Below are 13,565 nucleotides of genomic sequence, written 5' to 3' on the forward strand. Positions count from 1 at the left end.
AATTTACATTAAAAAATCAAGATGCTTATGTGCTCTGAAATTTTTACAAGATGGCAATAATTAGCAATGAGACAAAGTATGTTTAAATATACTCTCCATAAATGTCTCATTTGACCCTTAAAATCACCCTGTAAGAAAGGTAAGGCAAAGGCACTATAATCTCTAATTCAGAGTTGAGGAAATAGTCCCTTAGAAAAGGTAAGTGACATGTTCAAGGTAATCAGATATACTGGAATTCAAGGAAGCCCGGACTTCAAATCTGTTCACTTTATAATGCCTTTGCCCCACTTAGATAACCCTTCTTTACTAAACTGGTAAAGGTGAAATAGAAGATGAGAAACCAAATTGCCATCAACAAATAAGAAGGAAAAAAAAAAGAGGTGATAGCCAGAGAAGGATACCTGTACTTGGTTGGAGAAGAATATAAGTGGCCCCAAAGTGTTCTTATAGAAATCCTTTAAATGTTGCCTTTTGCTAGGGTGGGGAAAAGGACACTCACAGATTGTTGGTGGGAGTGCAAAATAGCACATCCTTTCCAGAGGGAAATTCACATTAAAAAACCCAACAATTCTATCATCTAGGAATGTACACTAAGGAAGTAATCACGGACGTGCAGGTTTTACAATTCACCAACAATGTGTTTAAGTAGTGAAAAACTGAGAATAAAAAAACCGACTAAATAAATTACTGCAGCCAAATAATGGCATGCTACGTAGCCAGGAAAAGAAAAACAGTTACCAAAAAGAATCCACTTTAGAAAAATTCATGCATTCGTCTCTGCATGGAAAAAGACTGGAGGGGCATCCTCAGTGTACCTATATTCACAATGGATACTTGAATGGTTAAAGAGTGCACCTTCTTCACCGTGGTTTTGCATATTTTAGAAATTTTGTATATAAATATGACTAAATGTTTCTAATCAGACATTTTAAAGGCTTCTGGGGAGGGTGTGCAAGGGCAGGGCTTTCAAATGAACATTTTAGCAGCCATTTTAAAAAATACCACATGAAAAAATAAAGCATTCTATACCGTTATCATTAAAACACCATTGAAAAATAAAGCACTCACCATGAATCCACATCAAAACCTTTTCTTTTCAAATTCCAGTCTTTCATTCGTACCAGTTCGCATACAGAAAAACGTTAAAAAGGTTGCCTGGCCAGAAGTATGAGAGACTTTCTTGATTTCTACCTGTAGTTTTTACTTTATTCCAGAAAAGAAAAGCAGTCACCTAAGAGGCAGCTCGAAAAGCACCTCGGCAGGAAAATATTTGGGAGGATAAGTTTCTCTCACGTTTCTTTCCCTCCCGACCTACCGACAGGACAATCCTGACAGTGGCCGGCCCAGTTTCCTAATACACCCTAAAGAAGCACAGGAGATGCGCCAATTTTCAGTATACGTTTCTAAAAAGACAAGTTTTACTTTACAATGCAGGATAAAGAGCAGCCTTCACTACTCATTCTGGACGTTACCGGAGAAGATGCCGCTGCGCGGCAGGAGAACCTCCGGAGAAGGACAAAGCGGGGGCTCCTCGGCTCGGGTCCCGCAGGCGATGCGTCCAGAGCCGCCTCTGGGAAAAGGGCACCGTCCCTGGACACCGCCCCGCCCTCCCCCCGGCTCCATGACAGACACTCCAAATCGCCGGGGACAGAAGCCTGCGGACAATGGGCGAGGATCGGGAGCCTCGGCAGCAGGTGCCCGGGTCGCCACGTCTAAAATAGGGCACCGGTCCGGTGGCCAGAGGCAGGGGCAGGGGAGCAGTCCCCCGAGATCCCGAGCTGGGCCTCCGCATCCTCCCCGCCGCCCCACCCGCCACCCAAGAACCGCCCCTCCCATGCGACGGACACGCCCTCCCCGCAGGCCGGGACCTCCTCGCGCCGCCCGCCCCCCAGGGCCGCTCACCCGACCGAGAAGTTCCCGCAGCCGCCGCCGCCGCCGCTGCCGCCGCCGCCGCCGCCGCCGCCGAACCCTCAGGCCTCGCCCCTCACACGGCCGCCGCCTCACACAGGAGCCGCACCACAGCTCCCGCAGCTGGGCCGCGGGACCCGGAACCACTTCCTTCCGGAACCGCCTCGGCCCGCCCCCGTCCTAGCCACGCCCACTGCCCGCTGCCCAGCGCGGAGCCCGCTTTCCCACCGACCTCTGCTCTCAACTCTTTCCCAGCGAGGGTTGCCCCGCCCGGGAGGCTCCGGCCAAGAGCGCCTGCGCCCTCTGCCGGCCGTTCCCACCTCTGCCTCTCTGTCCAGGGCGCATGCGCCATCTGCCGCCCGCCCGCCGGGAAGGAAAGAACACACTGGGCGTACTGGTCCATGGATCCTCGGGGTTAAGGGTCAGAGATCGGAGTTCACCCCTCAGTCAGAGGCAGGAGCTTGGTGCCGTGGGCCTTCCAGCGTTGTGCAGATGAGCGGAGCAGATAAGCCACAGCCTTCCAGCCCCTGGCTTGTCCCTCAAGGCCCTTCCAGAGCCAGCCTATCTGAACCAGCAAGGCTGTGGCCTCTCTCCTGCCTACTCAATCTCTAACTATTCCCCATGGCCTCAAATCAAGCTTGTACCCAGAAAACAAAACCTCCCCTCTGTACCTCCCAAATAGGTTAATGGTACCAACATCCCTCCACCGTGCAATTCAAAATACTCATTTTTACCTGCTCTTTTTTTTTTTTTTGGTACGCGGGCCTCTCACTGCTGTGGCCTCTCCTGCTGTGGAGCACAGGCTCCGGACGTGCAGGCTCAGTGGCCATGGCTCACGGGCCCAGCCGCTCCGCGGCATGTGGGATCTTCCCGGACCGGGGCACGAACCCGCGTCCCCTGCATTGGCAGGCGGACTTTCAACCACTGCGCCACCAGGGAAGCCCTTACCTGCTCTTTTGATTTCTCTCCTCCCACACTCCATCCATCACCCCAAAGGTAGCATATCCTCACTCTTGGAGCTTTCTCACTTGACACTTTGATGTTCTTTTTACCCCTTGCAAGATTTCTCTTTCAGGGTCCACCCCATCTGGTGGACCTTCTACCCTCCCTTGTCACTGTCGTCTACTGACTGCATTAGTTTTCCTCTCCATCTGAATTACTGCCATCATCCTGATGAAACCAACACCCATGACTAAGCCATGTTTCCTTAACTTCCTCGGTCCAAATGACTTTACCTCTACTTAATCCACACATTCCCAGGTACCCATTCTATAAAATCTAGACATCCATCACTTTATACTGCTTCATGGCTAAAACCTTAAGTTTACCAACCCCATTTATTTGGACTCAATCCTCATCCTCGTAGTCCTATCTCTCCCTTAGTCCCAATATACTTGTTCTTCAAAAACCACAGAGCTCTCACATCCCCTGAACCTTCTACCTGACTGAAGCCCATGGCCTTTGACTTCAACCACTCTTGTAGGCAGAGCCCCTTGAATTGCCCTTTGATACGTCTCAACATCAAACCACCACCTTGAAACATTCCAGTTATCTGCATTTTCCATACCCACGTCTATGTTTCCAAGCACTACTTGGGAGGAAAAAGCCACACAACTATAATAGAATGATACCACTACAAATTTATGGAGACTCACCGCAGTGGACAGCCTTGGTGCCTCTTAGGAATCCTTTTATGTGACCACTCTCATTTCCAGTAATTGCTGTTACTAACCCTTACCACTCTCTTTAAGCCCCATACCAGTGATCATTTCCCTCTCTTCATACATGATTTTTGCTTCCTGTTTTGCAGAGAGAAATTCCCCAGCATAGTATATGAGGCCTTTGATTATCTGGTTCATACTTACCTCTCTAACTTCTCTCCTCTTTGCGCTCAATGCCCTGGCTATACTGAAATGTTTGCTGTTTAAGATGAATACTCCATTGCACATGTTATCCCTTCTGTCTGGTTAAAAGGTGTGGGACCTTTTAATCTGCTTCAGTTCAGGAAGGTTTTCTTCCATTCTACTTTCAAGAATTGTTTTTGCTCCATTTGTTCTGGTCTCTCTTTTAGGAAGAGCAATTATTTGTGGTAAACATCTGTTTTATCGTTTTCATCTGTTTACCGTTTTTCAGCATTCTGGTAGACCTCCAATCTGCTTTCAGTGTTACCGATAAGATTTCCAAAAGCATTATTTCTGCCTCTGTTTTTACTCAATTTCTATTATTGATAATTTTGTTTCCTTCCGTCATTTCCTTCTCTCCCCCCCACCCCATCCTTCTCTTTCAACTCATCCTATTGACTTTCCATCTCACCGTTTCATTTCCTTATGAATTTCTGTTCTGGTTTTATAGAAAGCCTACCTTCCTGCAAAAGGATGGTAAACCGGTCATAAAATTCCTCTTTTGGATTCCGTAGTCATTCATTTTCATAAGTATGCTCTTCTTTCTCTTCCACGATTAGGTTTTATATTTCACAAATATATATATATATATACACACACATACATACACACACATATATAATGAAGTATACAAAATATATATATATATCTCAATACATTCTCTTGATTCATCTTTGAACAAGGTGATTTTTGTTCAGACTTATTACTGGTTAATAATAAGCACAAGGAGATGGCCCTCGCCCTACATGCTGCTTCTGTGGACAGAGAGGTTAAGTAGTTTGCATAAGGTTTCATAGCTCTTGATTATGTATATGAATAGCACACACACATACAGAGGCAGAACAAGCCTAAGAGAAATGAAATATTATCTGCCTTTCCATTTATTTTTTCTTTGATTTTCATGCAAAGCCAAACCTGCTCTAGAATGCCAAGTATGCTTAATACAAGGGCTCTATATTAGTAAGAATAAATTACGCTATGATAACAAACCCCAAATCTCAGTGGCTTATAGCAACGAATGCTTATTTTTCACTTATATTTCAAGTCCATCATGGGTCAGCTTTGGTTCTTCTGTCTGGGACCCAGGGTGAAGAAATTGATGCTATCTGAGACATTACTGGTGTCATACCAGAAGAAAAGGAGCAACAGTGGGACCATACATTGGATCTTAAAGCTTCTGCTTTAAAGCTGAATCAGCAATTCTGGGGGTGGGGCCCAGCATAGTTTCAACAAGCCCTCCAGGAGATTCTGAAGCATGCTCAAGTTTGAGAACCACTTCTCTATGGCTTGTATTTCCTGTAAACCAGAAGATGGACATAGAGACTTGATAAAATTGAGTAGTTTTTAAACTACTAATTCTTAAACCAGAAAAAAAAGTCATATTAAAAGAGCAAGAGAGAGAGAGAATGAATATCATGCGTTGATACAGACTTAGATCAAGTGCCTATTGTCATTTTTTGGAGGGACACTGTTTTCTGGGGAAACCTGCCAGCTGCCCTGATATGTATCTCCAGCCATCCTTCTGTATAGCCTTCTTTTTTAAATGCTGATGTGAGAATAAGATAATTAGGAAGAAGTAGGACGAATAGCTTTCTCATCCCTTGACAATGCTGTTGGCCCAGATTTTTCTCATAGTTTTTGTCTAGATGGTTTGTATTGTGTTGGTCATGGCTTCAGCATCTACATTAGTGTTTATAAGTCAGGACTGACAGACCAGGTGAATTTTCTCTTTCCTTAAGTATCTGACTTTGGCTATGTTGCTTAATACTGTCAGTGAAATTTGATGTATAATGCTTAGCTGGCCCTGATCCCTCCTCTTTTTCTTCCATCCCATGATACAGGCACTTTTTTGTGGTCACTGTCCTTTCCTTACCTTTACTTTTTAAAGGGCTTTGTCAACAGTGGAGCACAGACAGAAATGATTTATATTATTTGGAAGAAAATGTTTTTAGACAGGCTTATGCTGCAGATTCCTTTTTGCTCATTCTAGTCACTGCCTTTATGTCTGTTTTCCTACTGAGATGGAGGACAAATTCCTAAGCAAGATTTGGTAGCTGCTACCAGCCCTCTGGTTCCATAAATTATTTCTGATGAACTCTTTTGTAATGCAGTATGTGAAGCAGCTTGGCCCCGGTTCTGAAAGCAATACAATATTTGTGGTTTTAAAACAAGGTGTCACAAGTCAGCAATTATTTTGAAAAAAGCTTTTTTTGATTGATGTGAACTACCTACATTGATGCAAGGCAAAAAAGGAATGGTGAGGGTAGGTTTAAAACGTAATCTTACTGCAAAATAAGATTAATTGTTTAAAAGTTCATTACTCACCTTATTTAAATCTTTAGTGTTCCCCCGGAAGCTCTTGCCCAGATCCTTGATGGATTCAGTTCACATATCTTTTCTACCATAAGCAGGTCTGGTTTTGTGTCCCGGCACAACCCAGACACCAGTTCAAAAGTCACTGAGCTCTCAAACCTTTCATCTGCCTGATAAATTTGCTTTGTTTAACTCCATATTTGTTAGGTACTCCACAACTTCTTCTTAAATGTTCACACCAATTTTCACTCTCCCTTAGACTGGTAGGGAAAGAGAACATAATGGACCCTGTGGTAGATTTCATAATAATACAGTCAAAATATTTATTGCTCCTCTCTTCCCAGGCCCTCTACTTGAAAACTGAAAATGACAAATGTGGATCCCACTATATTTCCATTGGACGGCTCTGGTCTCAGCCAGTCATGGCATAGCAGAGACAACTAACTAGCCACCAAAATATTGGGTTGGCCAAAAAGTTTCTTCTGCTTTTTCCATAAGAGCTTATGGAAAAACCCAAACGAACTTTTTGGCCAACCCAGTACTGGTGCTCTCCCTTACACAGAATAGTACTATCCCTGGTAAGAAACAAAGCAGCCAGGGACTATACTTCCCAGCATCCCTTGCATCTAAGTGGGGCCACGTGACTAGTTCTTATCAATGAAATGTGAGTGGAAATGATACATGTCCCTTAGAGGCCAAGGTGGTTGGAAAGCAGTGTGTCTTCTCCATTCTCTTTCCCTATTCTGTCAGCTTAATGCAGAAAAACATGACAAAATTGGAAGATGAGGGAGCTACAGGACGGAAGGGGCCTAGTCCCTGAATTACCACTCAAAAGAGAGTTGTAATAAAGGATATCTGGGGCTTCCCTGGTGGCGCAGTGGTTGTCCCCTGCCGATGCAGGGGACACGGGTACGTGCCCCGGTCCGGGAAGATCCCACATGCCGCGGAGCGGCTGGGCCCATGAGCCATGGCCGATGAGCCTGTGCGTCCAGAGCCTGTGCTCCGCAACGGGAGAGGCCACAACAGTGAGAGACCCACGTACCGCAAAAAAAAAAAAAAAAATTTTTTTTAAATAAATAAAATAAATAAAGGATATCTGTTTTGGACTTCCCAGGAGGGAGAAAAAAGTTCTATTGTATTTGGGACATCGTGCATCTTGCGGGGAGGGTGGGGTTGTTATAGAAGCCAGCATTACCTTCACTAATACACGTGGTCATCTCCTTCCCTTCGGCCAGTGATTAGCTTAGGGGTCGATGTAAGACCTAGTACTGGCCAAAGGGAAGCAGAAATCTTCTGGGAGCTTCCGGGAAAGAGCTTCCTCCCTGATAGAAGGAGGAAGCAGTAGAAAGGGCAGCCTGCCACTAACTTTTTCACAACTTTGACACAGTGGCATTGAGGATGGGATGCTGGTGCCACAGCAGCCTTCCTAAGAGGCAAGAAACTCAAAAAAGTGCTGCCCCAGAATCCTGATGTCATTTAGCTGTCTTTGGAGCTTCTTACATATTACGTGTGATTCCTAAATAACCTTAATATTGAAGCTACTTTGCGTCGTGTATAGTGGAATGATCAAAACTAGTACACTTATTCTCAATTTTAAAAAATTCATTCAGCAAAGATTTATCGTGGGGCTCGTCTGTGGCAGGTGCCATTCTAGGTGCTGAGGATCCAATGCAGAGACAAAAACCAGGATCCTTGAGACTGTCATCTCATGATAGAATGTGGGTCTGGCAGAAGGATATGTAGATCAGAGGCCATGGATTTGAATCCAAAACTTTTCTCAGTAACAACTGTGTTTACTCACTCACAAATATTTACTGAATACCTGTGTTAGGTAGTAGGAATATGGCAGCCCTGCTATCAGGAGGCTTACAGTGAGGGAGATAGACAAGACATTACTCCAAGAATCACACAAATAAATGTCTCATCGCAAACTGTAATAATATGAAAATGTGTAACAGCAAACCTGACCTCATCACCCATCACAACTGCAAATAAGAACTTGTTAAATTGTCTACTGTCTCTCTTCCCTGCTAGACTATGGGCTCCAGGAAGGTGGGGACAATATCTGGTCTCGTTCTCTGCTCTATCCTCATCCTTAGCAAACTGCTTGGCACAGAGTAGGGAGTAGGTATTCACACATACGTGCTTAATAAGTGAGCATTTATGACATGGCTTTCCTCCTGGATGAGGAAAAAAAAACTATCCTACCAACTGTCCATGTTCCCAGATGGAGGGTGCAGGTATTCTGCTGGAACTGAGCAACAGACAGACCAAATCCCCTCAGCAGAAGATGCCCAGGGATTTGCAAAATCAGCAACAACTGCTGGCGAGGGAAGCTGGTTGAGCTCAATTGGGAAACCTGCAAATATAACTAGGAGATGTGTCGACTGGCAAGAGCCTCTAGGGGATAAGCCTGTGTGATTTCCCAGGCAGGAACTTGGAAGTATGGTGGGCCAGGGCAAGCACAGGCTCCAAAGGAAACCTTGGGTTTGGAGCCCAGCTGCGTACTTCCTGGCTGTACATGACGGGACTTCACCTGTCTTGGCCCTCATGGTAAAGTGAACATGGCAACAGCAGTGCTTATCTCAGAAAGCCCTTCTGAAGGCTAAGGGAGAGAATGCGTGGAAAGCTCTTAGCACACTGCCTAGCTGGCTCGGGTCCGGTTCTCCAGGAACAGGCTCTGAGACCAGTTGCACACAGGAAGGGCATGGGGAGTGCTGGGGGAGGGGGGCAGGGGAGTGAAGGAAGCAGCAGCCAGAACTTGGGCTGCAATACGTTCTCAACAAAGGCCTCGGGTGAACCCACAGGGAGCTCTGAAGCTGGGACAACCCTTCTGAGTTGTCCTACCTTGAGGCAAGGGTCTTCATATACCTGAGCAATCCAGTCAGGATCCAGCCTATCCATTGGCTGTCCAAGTGAGGGGATTTAACCTTGGTGAGGCAGCCTCCTTCAGTCAAGGGCAATTCTTAGAAAGGAACTCCACCAACAAACCTCAGCAAACTGTACCTCCAGCATCCGGAAGGAGACATCCCGAAAGACAAATACCTCAGTCCTAAAAGGGAGGGCCGTGTAGGTGGCACACCATGACATCCATGACACTAGCATTTAATACGAACCTTTAAAGCCATTAGAGCAGCTGCTTAAACTATCCCAAAGCTTGCTGAGGACTTCAGGCATCCTCACTGTCAAAGTACAACTTCGCAAAGGTTAAAAGCATACTTGCGACGTAAATGTACAGTGAGCAGGTGGCAAAAATGTGTTGTTGAGGTTCAGAGCGAGCCTCCCCCAAATGTGCCACATTCGCACGAGGATTATTTTCAGCTAAAGGTCACTGAGACCCTGCGGATTCAAGAGAAACTACTGCCCTCCTTTGACTACCTAGAAGAATTTAAATTGTTGCTGTTTTCTCTTGACCAGAGAAGAGTTATTAGCAGAAATAAATTTTATCTAAGTACCTCCATCTATATGGCAGGACAAACATCTAATTATTGATACCAAACAGCTGCTCTTCTTATCATTCTTTGGGCAACGCTCCTGTCCTGGGAAGCCCCCAGCCGCTCTCCCACTCCTCAGCTCGGATGGCACAGGGGCCTCAGTTTACCTTTCTGTCTTCGAACCTTTCATAAATGTGGGGTCTCTGACCCTCTCATGTATGTGGAGTTCCCATATAGATGAAATTAAAGTTGACTTTCTCCTGTTAGTCTGTCTCACGTCGATTTAATTCTTAGATCAGCCAGAAGAAGCTGTTAAGGGTAGAGGTAAATTTTCTTCCTCCCCGACTGTGTTTAACTCATTAACGAGCAGGATGACAAAGCCGGATCAGGGAGGATACAGAACCGATTGAGACACACACTTGGATGTAAGTATACACACAGCAACACACACATATACTTAGTGGAGCAAAGAATGCTGGAGAAGACTGCAAAGTTAGATACAAAATTGCTTAGTGCTCTACAGGGACAAACAGGAATAACCTGTGGAGGTAGCTTTTCTATAGGACAAAAGTCATCTGCAACTTTCTGTCTACAGGTGAATAACTCTGGAGACTGGGTTCTAGGTCACAGCACACAGGCAGTCATAGGAAGTCACATCCCCTGAGACTCAGTGGCCCCTTGGGCTGCTTTGTTGAGACCATGCTGTCACAGGGCTTTGTAAGGGCACACTGTTATCTTTCGGCCTTATTTCCACGTTCTGGATAATTTCTTACCATTGGTGAACATTGAACACCTCATACCAGCCATCGGAGCTGTCACCATACAGGGGTGGCCCCTGAGAAGCTTCCAGAAGGCCAGTTCCACTGAGCAAATGGGAGTCGCTTCTTTCCTCCCAGTGATGCCAGCAAGATTCAGTTTGTTCTAAAACAACCATGAAGACCCACTGCGGGGGCTGCATTCAACCCCACAAGCTCTTCGAACATCTACTGTGCAGGACCTAGTGCCTTCCTAGCTATCACCTCTGTGCAGGACCTAGTGCCTTCCTAGCTATCACCTCTGTAGTGACAACTTTCTGATTGTCTCAAAGATAAGCCTGCACGCGCTACTAGGAAAATGCGGTTCAAAGACAAGTACAACCAACAGAGAGCTGTGGGCTCTGATTCGAAAACAAAGTTCCTTTAAGCAAAAGTTTAATTCCTTGGGACTCTATTCCTTACATTTTGCATTTCGTGAGATGGGGAAAGCTTGCCTTAATGCTTTCTTGGAAGTCCAGAAGGCTGGCTGCTTTAGACCTTGCCCCTAGCACTCAACCATCCCCCAGGGCCAACCAGAAGAATGAAACTTGGCATTTCCTAACTACTGCACAGAAACTTCTCACTTACTTACCACGGAGCTGAAGGCGCTCACCACTCCATGTCTCTCATCGGCCTAAAAGGCCCACGTTGGGCATCTGATAGAAAGCCCATGTTTGGCATCTGATCCAGTATTTATGCACACAGAATGTGAAACAACACAAAACAGCCGGCATGGACTGAGTTAGATAAACACCACCTTAATCTGGCCTGTTGGAGACTAGGGGGAAAAGGGGAGCAACTGGTTTAGGGGATACTATTTTCAAATCCCATGGTCTTGCTTCCAGGTATGATGGGAACTTGAACCAACAGTAAAGCCAAGCTCTGCTGCTGTGAGTAGACATATGGATAATAACCCTTGCAAAAGCGAGCTCAGATGAAAAGGTTCTAGAATTAGATAGTGGTGATGGTTGCATGACTGTGAAGAAGTCAAAGACAGAGTTGTATACTTTAAAAGGAAGGAATTTTTATGGTATGTGAATGATACCTCAATAGTTTTTTTAAATAAAAAGAAGCAGAACTACAATTCTCCATGGGGCTTCTGGCCCTTCTCCACTATAAGCACCTGCTCTAGCAAAACACTTCTGCTCTCAGGGGCAGGAGAGCCTGTCAGCTCCCCTGGGGGCACCAAAGCTGTGGCCCCAGGGTCAACCCCAGCTCTGCCAAGTTCCAGCTGTGTGTCCTTGGGAAAGTAACCCTCTCCTACCTACCTCACATCCTGGACAAGTCTTAGGACCACCTCGCGTACATCAGGATCTCAGGACGTGCTGACTGTTAAGGTTCATTCCTGCAGGAGAAGCTTAAACCATGGCGAGTAGAGGCCACTGCTTCCCACCTCCTGAGATCACAGCATATCCCGAGGAGGGGGAGGCATCAGTTGGAGGTCTTTGCAGGCTCGTGTCTAAATTTCCCCGACTTAAACCCTGAACCATAATTGGCACCCACACCTTGGACCCCGCTCCTGACTTTATCATTTCCTCACTAACTTCTGGGTCCTTATCCCCAGCCCATCAGAGACACTGAACTTGGCTGACCCTCAGGAGACACTAAACCACGTGCTCTCTCTCTCCAGGAACAAATGATTAACCCACCCCGGTCCCATCATGCACTAAATTCTCACCTCTCTTGGATGTGTCAGTGATCTCTATTTCTATTCCAAATTCTATTTCTCTATCAGACTACACTGTTTTAGGGAGTTCCCTCGTGGCCTAGTGGTTAGGATTCCGTGCTTTCACTGCCGTGGCCTGGGTTCAATCCCTGGTCGGGGAACTGAGGTCCCACAAGCTGCGGGGCAAGGCCAAAAAAAAACCACTATACTGTTTTAATTATGGAAGTTTTACCATACATTTGACTGTTTGTTGGGGGAAGCCTCCCTTTTAAAAAACTCACTCTAGAAGTTTCTTAGCTTTGTATTCATTTTCTTACATGAACTGTACAATTACATCTTTTTTTTTTTTTTTGGTCACGTAGCACAGCTTGTGGGATCTTAGTTCCCTGACCAGGGATCAAACTTGGGCCCTCAGCGGTGAAAGCACTGAGTCTAACCACTGGACTGCCAGGGAATTCCCTGTACAGTTATATTTTCAAGTTGCAAAACAGAAATCCCATGGAGTGGAACTTCATTTAATTTACACAAATGTGAGGGTGGGTCACCTACTCTTCTTCGGGTGTGTAGGTTTTCCCATTCAGGGGGCATGGCATGTCTTTCCATTTACATTTATTCTAATGTCCCCTGGTCAAGTTTTAGACGAAGCTTGTTCTTTCTAGGAATTTTATGAGTTTTTTAGGATCCATTTTTCTGTTTACTTTTAATGTGTAAGAAAACTATTGATTTTCCTTCACTTAGTAGTTAGCGCCCCTGTGGAACTATTCTGAGTTCCCCAGTTGTTTCTCATGGATTCCCCACAAAAAGACTATCTGTAAAGTTTTCTCTTTTCTAATGTTCCTAAGAGCTCTCGCTCCATTTTCTTATATAATTGTGCTTCCTGAGTGATGCTCAGGAGTGGGGATGGGTATAACAACTCTAGAAACAAGCTAGTTCTTTACACTTGCTTTCCAAATGAAAAAAAAATTACAAAAGCATTTGACTAATAGGAAATCTGTATATATTAAGAAAAATTTAGAATGTTCACAAAGTAGAAATTGCTCTTAGGAGTGACTAGACGTCACTACGACCCTCTGGCCAGAGCTCATGATGACAGAAGCTACTTATAATGCTGCTGTCAAAGGCCAGCACATGGAAAAAATGAGGATGTCCACTCGTGTGCCCTCACCAGAGGCTTTGTCATCAGAGCTGGGGAGAGCTGCGTTAACTGGGCCCTCGGCTTTGGAGGTGGCAGCCCAGCAGTTACCACAAGGATCCGACATCCCCATTCCAGTCCTGGCCCTCCTGTCTCCTGGTCTTGGCTGGTATTGTCTCCCAGTCAGTAGACAAGCCATGATTTAGATACAAAAAAAAAGTTGGTGTGGGTTTCAGCTTACTGGAAAACAGGGGTCACCATTCCCATTATAATTTTGTTGAAATGCCAGATTGTTCTATGGAATGTTTTTGGAGATTACACTAAGGTTAACTGCATCTTAGCTAGCTAGCAATCCCTCGCATCAGTGGTATGAACGTACAGCAACTTTACTATACTTACAAGTTCATCATGTCCTGG

At 45.4% G+C, this 13,565-nt stretch overlaps 1 protein-coding gene across 5 annotated transcripts in view; it reads right to left on the reverse strand.

The window, feature by feature from the left end:
• Positions 1 to 2,006, reverse strand: part of BCLAF3 (BCLAF1 and THRAP3 family member 3) — a 69,842-nt gene extending 67,836 nt beyond the window's left edge. For 3 of the 5 annotated variants that reach the window (XM_079910435.1, XM_079910434.1, XM_079910430.1), the window contains exon 1: positions 1,069 to 1,603. The gene's annotated coding sequence lies outside the window, so the exon portion shown is untranslated. Of the gene's footprint in view, positions 1 to 1,068; positions 1,604 to 1,902 lie in introns of those variants that run through there. The other 2 variants (XM_079910432.1, XM_079910433.1) reach the window with 2 other exon arrangements.
• Between the last annotated feature and the right edge of the window lie 11,559 nt (positions 2,007 to 13,565).

This window comes from Stenella coeruleoalba (genome assembly GCF_951394435.1).
Source record: "Stenella coeruleoalba genome assembly, chromosome: X".
NCBI lineage: Eukaryota > Metazoa > Chordata > Mammalia > Artiodactyla > Delphinidae > Stenella > Stenella coeruleoalba.